Genomic DNA, 9704 nt, shown 5'->3' on the forward strand with positions numbered 1-9704 from the left:
TTTTTTTTTGAGACAGGGTCTCATGTAGCCCAGACCAGTCTCAGACTTGTGTCCTGCGGTTACCTCTCCAGCATGAGAAGTAACAATGCTCACCACCATACCTGGGTTACCTGATGCTGGGGAATGAAGTCAGGGCTTCAAGCATGCTAGGGAAACATCCAACCAACCGAGTTATATCCCCAGCCTTGATCTTCCTCATGCCTTTCAAAGAGCCGGAAGCCCATCTTCTACATTTCCCAGGAGGACCTGATGCTGAGAAAGAGGACAAAACGAAGAGGAGCTGAGCACCTGTGGTTCTCGTTGGCTGTTGGGATGGCTGCTTATGGGCTAGTGCTGGTTGCTGGGTCTTTTGTTTGTTTTGTTTTTAAGCTTTGTAGCAGTCTTTAAGGCTAGAAGCATGGGTTGTTTTCTCACTCAGCATCCCCCTGGGAGGCAAGTGGGCACGTGGATGCCTCAGTGGAGAGGTCTGGAATCCCGGCCTCGGCCTCACTACGGTCCTGATCACTGGCATTCACCCTCCCAGAGAACAGGGTGACAATTGCCTGCCGCCTACTTGAGGCAGGGAGATGAAAGGCTTTGCAGAGAGCTTTGAGCTCCGTGGGGGAAATGCGCTAGAGAGCCAGCAAATGTGATTATCTGGTGATATAAAAATCCCTTTCCTGTGTGTTTACCACTGTGAGCCTTCCTGTAGACTTTTGTTCTGTGCTTGGGGTGTGTGAATTTCTACCCCAAACTGGAAGTGGGTTGAGGTGCACGGAGTCACTCTTTCAAATTCCGGAATTTCTTTGAGAATGCTTTCTTGGGCCTGAAAGGGTTTGAGTTATTATGCTGTTGTCAGCTTCTCCATCTGTTACCTGTAACACCAACAGAGTTTTCAGTGGCTTGGCCCCAACCCCATTAGGGGATAAGTTCTTTGTCATTGAGCAGGCAAATCGTTTTCCTAAGCTAAAAATACTCACATCAAGGAAGCAGTCTGAGATGAGATCCTCAGGTGGGGTGCTGGGGCTAGAACAGGCAGCCAAGGCCCTGTGGACTCCTGGGATAGCCACCCTCTGCGGGGTCCCAGACAACTCTCTGAACCCCATGTCACACCTTTGGAGACAGAAGGAGACCCCAGCTCAGAAAGGTGTCTCCTTGGCTGTTAAGAACCCTCACGGCGACACAGCTGTGCACTAGGGTGTCTCTACCTCCTGGTTGTCTCCCCAACTTAGGAATTGCTCCCCTGAGTGACTGGGGATGTGTCTGGGCCTTCCCCACAAGCAGCCTGACTTCAGCTTTGGGCAGTAAACCTCTTAGCCTCAGGGAAGGGGTAGCTTGAGCCATGCAGGCTATAAGCTACACAGGCTATTAGCCCAGGGTGGATTTATCAGATTTTGAAGGTGCTAAGGGGGTTTTCTCTGGTAAAGACAATGATGGGTCCTAAATCAAATTCCTCTTGGAGAGGATGAACAGCTTGGTCCTTGGTTGGTTGCAATTGCGAGGCTAGGACATTGTTTGGGGTGTGGCTGAGGTGTTGATTTGGTTTTTTGTTTTTGTTTTTGTTTTTGTTTTTTTGAGACAGGGTTTCTCCGTGTGACCCTGGTTACTCTGGAACTCACTCTGTAGACTAGGCTGCCCTTGAACTCACAGAGATCTGCCTGCCTCTGCCTCTCGAGTGCTGGGATTAAAGGCATACACCACCACTGCCTGGCAGCGGGACAGATTTGTAACCATCCGCTGGCTGATCTTGTGTCTGCTTCATGGGACCCAAGCCCCCTGTTGTGACATTTAGGTGTTTCTAAGACTCTGAGCTATTTTATCAATAAAGGCTATTTTGTAATAAGCAAGCTGAGTCCTGTGTCTAAAGGTTGCCTGGAGAAGTTAGGTAACCCCTGGCATTACTTGAGCGTCAGCCTGATGAGCTGAGACTCCCTCCCAGGGCTTGCTCGCTCTCCCCTCTGCCCCACCCGTCTGCCTTCTTCACCCCCACAGGCGGCATTCTTCCTCAGCTCAGGCCACTAGGACCAGCTGACCTGTAAGGGAGAGAGACAAGAAGACTCCCCCCCCCCCCCCCCCCCGCAGAGGTGGCGTTTGGGATGGATCCGGTCTTGGAGCAGGAATGCACCAAGAGGCAAGACAGAAGTATTTGGGGCAGAGGATGGCCACGCAGAGTTGATGAAATCTGAAATCTGGGAGACAGCTTTGAACTGCCCTGCTGCGTGGTCACGAGTGGGGTGGCGGGAGGTGCTGCTGGAGGCAGTGGGAGGCAGACCACTGTGGAGTGGTGGATACCCAGCAGCTGTGTTTGGCTAGGGCCAGGGGAGTGGATGGGAAGGCTTTGCTTCAGCTATCCCAAACCAACATCCAGCGCTCCAAACTGGGAGGCCTGTGAGGTACCCGAAGCCCCAAGTCTCCTGTGAGTGAGAAAAGGAACGAGCTATGCTCTGATGCCACAGAGAGGGCAGAAGAGGCAGCCCCTGGGTTCCAAGCTGGGCTGACCTGGCTCCATGAGCTAAGGAAGAGCCATCAGGCTGGAGGCAGGAGGGCAGCGTCAGGGTCAAGGCCCCTGGCAGATCCCAGGTTGGAAAGAACAGAGGGAGGAGCAGTGAGTGATCTAGGGCACAGTGGTGTTCCGCTCCCACATCCTCACAATCTACACTTTCATTATCTTCGTTACTTTCTTTAGGCCCTTGCATCTGCTAGGGACAATCACCAAAAATGCCACTGTGTCCACTGCTGTCAGTGGACATGGGATCTGTGGCTAATCTAACAAAGCCCCGCCCTGCCCCTGGCTCCTGTCCAGCAGGGCAGCCAGCTTCAAGGTCTCTAGACCCTCACACAGGCACTCACCTACCTCATCCTCAGGGAAATAAAACTCAGGAAGGTGCAGTGACCACAGGTCAAGCCCCTGCTCTCCCTGTTGGATCACATATCTTTCTGTCAGTTAAGGGGCTACAAGGGCCTGGGAGTAGATCCCACTGATCTCTGGGAATGGAGGTGGAGTAGGACTTAAACAGTCCTAGTGCAAGCCAATTTAGATCCGACTATGTCATTCAATCCACATACTCTTTCTATATGAGGTCATTTTACAAGAGAGGAAACAGACACAGGGTCACCCAACTGAAGCCAGGAACCACGCAGCGATCACATCCAGGCTGAAGGACTTGCTCTCTCTCTCATATGACAGCCTTTCCTCAGTAGTGTTGACAGGATGGAGCCTCTGAAGCGGGGAGCCAGTTGGCAGCAGTGCTAGGATGGATTGTTCAACACTAAACACCTAAGAGGTAGTGACCGTGCCTCAGACTTCCCACTTCTGGCAACTCTGTTGAGGGCCCAGTTTGAGGACCCAGAAAGGGAAGATCACCTGTCTCAGGAGGAATCACATAGACACATATGGTGGCAAGAGCTGGATCTAGCATCCAGGTAGCCTAGCATACCTTTTTTTTTTTTTTTTTTTTTAAGAGGAAGTGTATGGGTATCTTGCCTGTATGTGTGTCTGGGCACCACATACATGTTGGGGGCCCGTGGAGGTCAGAAGAGAGCATTGCATACCTTGGAACTGGAATTACAGATTTGTTGTTGTTATGTGGGTGCAAGGAATCAAACCTGGGTTCTCTGCAAGAACATGTGTACTGAAGGAGTTGTTATACATGCAGAGTCAAGGAGTAATGGGCCCGTGTTTCGGGAAGGTCTGCTGGCGGCCGCCATCTGCCGGGTCCTGGGCTAGGCACACCTCTGTTTGCTACCTTGGTTCTCAGGACTCACCCAGGCCCGCACAGCCAATGGAGGGAGTGGGTGCTGGCTCCAGTTTACATCTCCCTGCTTTCCGTCTCTCCTCCTATTCCTTTATCTCCCATCCTTGATCTCTCTGAGCTCCACTGAGGTCCTCTGGGTCGCTAAGGAGGTGCAGATGCGAGGCAGAAATGTTTGCAAATAAAGTGGAGGCATGGCTAGTGGCCAGAGTGCCGACGAGAGGCCTCTGCAGTTTGTCATAAAGGAGAGCTGAGAACATGGACCTTCAAAAGATCCCTTTCTATGACAGAGGGGTAGTCCCACTCTAGAGGACAGTTAAAGAAGCAGGTCCCCCTCCAGCTGCTCCTGCTTTGTAAGACACGCTAGGACACGCTAATTGCACTGCGGGAGGGCTTCAGTCACCATGCTATGGAGCTCTTGAGAATTCCTAGTTAGAGCATCCTGGACCACCCGCTCAGAACAGGAGGCTCTGGAAACAAGGGAAGTCTTGTCAGGCCCAAGCCCTGTGTGGCTTCCATTGGGCACATGTGTGCAGGGAAAGTCACCTGAGGACCAGCCTGTAAGTGGGGCAGCTGCTGGTTGGGAGGAGCTTCAGTGCAGCTAGAGCTGATACAGGGACAGCCTTTGGCTTCCCTACTGAGACTGGGAAATCTGCTCTCTGGTCACTGTGGGTGGCGGGTCTGGTGTGGGGCTTGTGTTTCCATGAAATCTCAGTGGGGAGGTGGGTTGCCCAGGGTTTGTGTCCTGCCTCTGCTAGTTCTGGGCTTCTTTGAGAAAGGCTTCACTCTTCTCTGGGCCTCCTTGTCTTTGCCTGCCCACAGAGGATTGATTGCCCCAATGGTCCCACAGTTCTTCAGCCTGTGGCTTCCTCTCTGCCCTTCTCCTCCTCCCAACTCCCTGGAAGGTCCAGTCATGGGGATTCTTCAAAGTAATCAACCGTGTTAATCAGTTGTTCTCAAGGCTTGAATCCTGCCAGGATCAGGCTGCTTGCCTCCCTTTTGTACCTCAGAGAAGAACTGAGCACCAGGCCTGGAGTGACAGATCTGTTTGCAGTCCTCTGAGGTATGCAGGAGCGAGAGAAATGAAGACAGCTCGGAGTTGTCGGGGGGCCAGGGCTTAACACACTTTGCCAGAGATGGTGGTATTATTATCCCCATACCATAGGTGAGGGGGCTGAGGAAGATGGAGAACCTGCTGATGTACAACAGAGTGGAGACAGGGATTTGCACAACCTATGACCCAGCCTCTGTCCTTAGCAGCCCCCAGAGCCTGTCCCCTGGGTGAGCTATAGGACCACTCTGTCTGTGTCACCTTTGTGGTTTGCGGGTAGACCCTGCCTGTGGCACCCCCATTGAAACAGGAGCCCAGGTGGGGGTGCAAACTCCCACCCTTCAGTCCCTGCTCACTGTCAGCAGGGGAGGTGGGGCGCGCTAGGCTAAAATTAGCTTCTGGGATTCTTTGTGCGCTTCCATCGTCTAGGGAAGGATGCTGTCAGGAGGCCAGCACTAGAAGGAGCCAGTGTCCGCGTGCACCCTCCACAGCTTGTGGGCTCTGATCTTCTCACACCCTGCCCAGGCTCTGGGCCAAAGGCTTCTGCCCTTGGCTTGGCCCTGTGGCCACCTATCGATTAGCAGTGATTTCCAAGGGAGAGACCCATCACCATCCCCCATCTGGCCCTGGGATCCTAGCCCCAGTGCTTCCCTTCTCTTCCTTCTTTTCCTGACCCTGTTTTTGAAGATTGCACCCCCTACTCAGCCTTCCTGCCTCCTTTCGACCCTCAGGCTTCTTCCTTATCCATAGGGATGGTCCTGGCCCTACAGGCTCCATGGACCTGTGGTGGCTGTGAGGGAACAGGAACAGTGTAAAGACCAAAAGAGTGCTACTCTCCCTGGAAAGTTGGGGCTATTTCTGTCCTTTCTGCCTCCCTCTGGGGCTCTGGGCTCTAGAGCAGGACGCTGGCGGGGGAGGTGTGGGGCCAGGCCTCTGTGTGTGTGAGTGTGTGTGTTTGGTTTCCTTGATAAAGGGACAGGCCCACTTTGGAGCTAAGGGGTGGGCCTCTCCAATCTCAAAGCTGCAGGTTTCTATAGAATGACACACACACACACACCACCTCCACCCCACCCCACCCCACCCCACCCACCCCCCCATTCCCATGGGGACCTGGGGCCACTTCAGGAGGGAAAAGTGCTGGGCTGTGACTAAGGGGACCCAGGTGTCCCTGTGTCCCTTTCCCAGCCCATCCCAGCTGCAGCTGTGAGGGAGGGAGCGTGAGAGGCTGGCTGCGCTTGCTACTTGGATTCCCTGGACAGTTGGGGGGAGGGGAAGGCAAGGGTTAAACCCAGCCTTTCTCCCCGCACAGGGGTGGACGGCGGCCCAACATGCTCATAGGTTGCAGGCTCCACTGGGTCCCTCCCAGAGTCTCTCTGTCAGGTGCCTCTGACACAGCTGTTCCAGCCGGAGCCCTTCTTCCTCTGCTGGCCTGGTGGCTCAGGCTGCAGGGACACCCAACTACTGATTTTTTTTTTTTTTTTTCTTTCTGAGACAAGGTTTCTCTGTGTAGCCCTGGCTGTCCTGGAACTCACTCTATAGTCCAGGCTGGCCTTGAATTCAGAGATCCTCCTGCCTCTGCCTCCTAAGCTGGGATTAAAGGCGTGTTCCACAGCCACCCAGCTTTTGAAAGGCTCCCTGGCTGTCTCAGAAGCCCTTGTGGAGTCCAGAGGCTGGACCACCAAATAAATAGTTGGGTGACTTGGGGTAAATTCCTTCCCCTCTATGGGCTTCTTTCTTGACTGATGAAGGGCCAGGACTAGAATAAACTTCAGATAACATCCTGGGGCTGCCTCAGGAGCCACAGGGAAGGGCGAGAGGAAGGGGAACAAAAGATAGGGGGACCTGGCTACCTGTCAGGGCTTGACACACTTGTCTAAAGTATGGCCAAAGAAGAGCTTGTGTAGAAGTGGGGGCAAGGCAAGGCAGGAAGTGAGCTGAGAGACCTTGCTGGTGGGAACCTGCATTCTCATAGGTCATATCTTAGAATGAGCATGTCAGGCTATGTCTCCTAAGCATGGGCTGGGCTCACTCAAGCCTTGGCAACAGAGGGGCCCACAGAACTAGGCCGTGCGGATAACCTAGCCATAGGGTGCCAGCCCCGTCCCCTCAGCCCCAGGGTAGACTTTTAGTGAGGAGTTAGGGGACCTGAGAATGGTCCAGCAAACTGGAGCTATCTTGGCATTCGTCATCCAGATGCTGAGGACTCTGGGGACGCGTCTTGGATGTAGAGTTTGTATTTTGTTCTCTGTTTTGGTTTGTGTTCCCTACAGTTTCCTTGGGAGAGTCTTCTGGGAGATCCATCTGATTGTGGCTGAGCTAGAGGTATAAGAACTGTCCTCACAGAGTTTGAGATGGACCAGGGCAAGGACTGGCCACAGAGAGTCAAGGTGTAGAGCAGCTGGAGCGAGAGGAGACTGGAAGAGATGGGGTATGGTTGAGGCTATTTTGATGGATGGCAATGTGGAACAAAAACAGGCTTTGGCCACAAACCTGGCTCTGCTGTTCACTGGCTGTGTGGCCTCAGAGAAACAGTTACCCCCCCACCCCCCGAGTCTCAGTTCCCTCATTTAAAGTGGATTAGCACTGGATACCTTCAGATTGGAGATGGGAGTGAAGCAATCGCAAAGAGCTATAGGATGTCCTTATAGGGTGTGGGGATGCAAACGACAGAGTCACCATGCTACTCTGGAACCCCAGATCCTCTGCAAGGTGAGCTGACAGAATCCTTTGCTCAGCAACCTGATGAGAGGAGGGTAGATTCTGTGTCCTGGGAGATGACTCTTCCAGAATATTCCATGTCCATCTGTCCCATCTGTCGTTCCTCGCCATTGATTCTGTGACTCCAAAGCCTCCCCACCCCCTGCATACAATTCCAGCAGGTTCTCTTCAATGTGAGGGATCAGAAGGTTCTCAGGGAAAGATCTAAAGTGCTCCATCGCTGTCTCTGTCCCCCCGCCCATACCAGGCCCATGAAGACATCAGTAATAGATCACCAAACTTTCTCTGTGAACACAGACAAACTGCAATAAGATCCAGGCAGACCTCTTGCAAATGATTGATGGAGTGAAAGATAAAACTGAGTACTGTGGGGAACCCCAGCCTCACCTCATGGGTGTTGGAGGAAGGGAAGTCAAGTCCACTGTGGTATGAACAAGCCAGTTGGAGCAGTGAGGGGAATTGATCCCCAGAGCTTTTAGGATCCCTACATTGCTGCAGCAGCAAGGATCTACCAAGATATCCCCAAGATGATAAGAAAGCCACCAGAGGGAACAGAGCAGAGGTCTGGGCAGGCAATCTGGGGAAAGGCCAGCAGCCCAGAACGAGGCAGGCAGCAGGCCAGTCCTGAGGTCCTCATCCTCAAAATCCAGTATCCTCAACAATGTGCTCCGAGAATATTTGTACATCATGTTTCCTGTGTGACTTGTGAGGGATGTTCCTCATACTGTCTCTTGGAGTGCCAAAATATCCCTGTAAGGATGGTTAGATGGAGGAAGCCATATTTGTTTCTTATTTATTTACATCTCAAAGCACTGTCCTTCTCCTGGTTCCCCCCCACACACTGAGACACTCCCCCCTTTCTTTCTCCTCTGAGAGGGTGGGGGCTGTCCCCCAACCCTGGTACATCAAGTCTACCAGATTAGGTACATTCTGTCCCACTGAGGCCAGACAAGGCATCCCTGTTGGGGAAAAGATACCACAGTCATGCTAGAGCGTTAAGAGAACCTCTGCTCCAGTTGTAAGGGACCCACGCAGGGATGGAGCACGCATCTGCCGCACATGTGCCGGGGTTTCATTCCAGCCCCTGTGCTCTTTGGTTAGTGGCTCAGTCTCTGAGAGCTCCCAGATGTCTAGGTTAGTTGACTCTGTTGGTCTTCCTGTGGGGTTCTCATGCCCTTCAGGGCCTTCAGTTCTTCTCCCAACTCTTCCATTGGAGACCCGGAGAAGGAGCCATATTTGTGAAAATTCCTCCCAGGGATGGGGAACAGAGGAAGCCTCCAGAGATGGATTTGAGCAAGAAGCAAACGTCCTGTCTGCTGAGTGAGTCAAGTCAAGCAGAGGGAGAGTACCCAAGTCCCTACACGGCTCAGCTTCCTGCTGCCTTGGTGCACTGTGCAGCTTGGGGCTGGTGGCGGTTTGCTGAAGACCTGTGTCCCCAGCCCTCCTCCTGCCTGTAGTTACAGCACGGACCGCTGGCTCAGAGCCATTTGATTAGTCAGGAATTGTATCTACATGGATGCCTGGATCCCTCTGAGCCTGAGGGCCCCAGTGTACTCAGCTTGATACTGGCTTAATGTACCACAGAGGGAGCCAACATTCCCTTGTGCCCCAAGTGTGAAGGCATGGGGCATCAGCAATGCCAAGACTTTGGAGCTCTGCCTCAGTGGGACACACTTGGAGGAAGGCAGGGCCGAGTGGGTACCTATAGGATGTGGGCTTCCGGTGGGAGGGAGAGTGGCAGGAAGATGGTGTTGGAGGCAGGAGAGTCTGGTGGTGGAGCTGGGGACATGGTAGCCAGGCTCTTAGAGTGGGCTTGCTCCCTCTAGGAGCAGGCGACAGGCAGAAGCAGCTGACTAAAAGTATGCTGGGATGTCAGGAGCTCTTGTCTCCAGGAAGTGGGGAAGAATGTGTTGGGAGGGGGCTCTTGGATGGGATGGACTATGGAGGCAGACAGGAAGAGGAGGTGGGGAGGGAGGAGAGTCTCTGCAAAGGCGGCCAGCAAGCTCGTTTGTTTATCTTCTTTCCTGACCCCATATCTCTCAGTCTGTTGTTCTGTGGTCTAGTGCAAGTCATTGAGTTTTGTGGGATCTTTGGTATTCTCAGTCTCCCTACAGACACAGTCCCTGGGGAACTCTCTGAGGTATATTCTCAACTCTCTCTCTCTCTCTCTCTCTCTCTCTCTCTCTCTCTCTCTCTCTCTCTCT

This window comes from Mus pahari, chromosome 3 (genome assembly GCF_900095145.1).
Source record: "Mus pahari chromosome 3, PAHARI_EIJ_v1.1, whole genome shotgun sequence".
NCBI classification, from domain to species: Eukaryota; Metazoa; Chordata; class Mammalia; order Rodentia; family Muridae; genus Mus; species Mus pahari.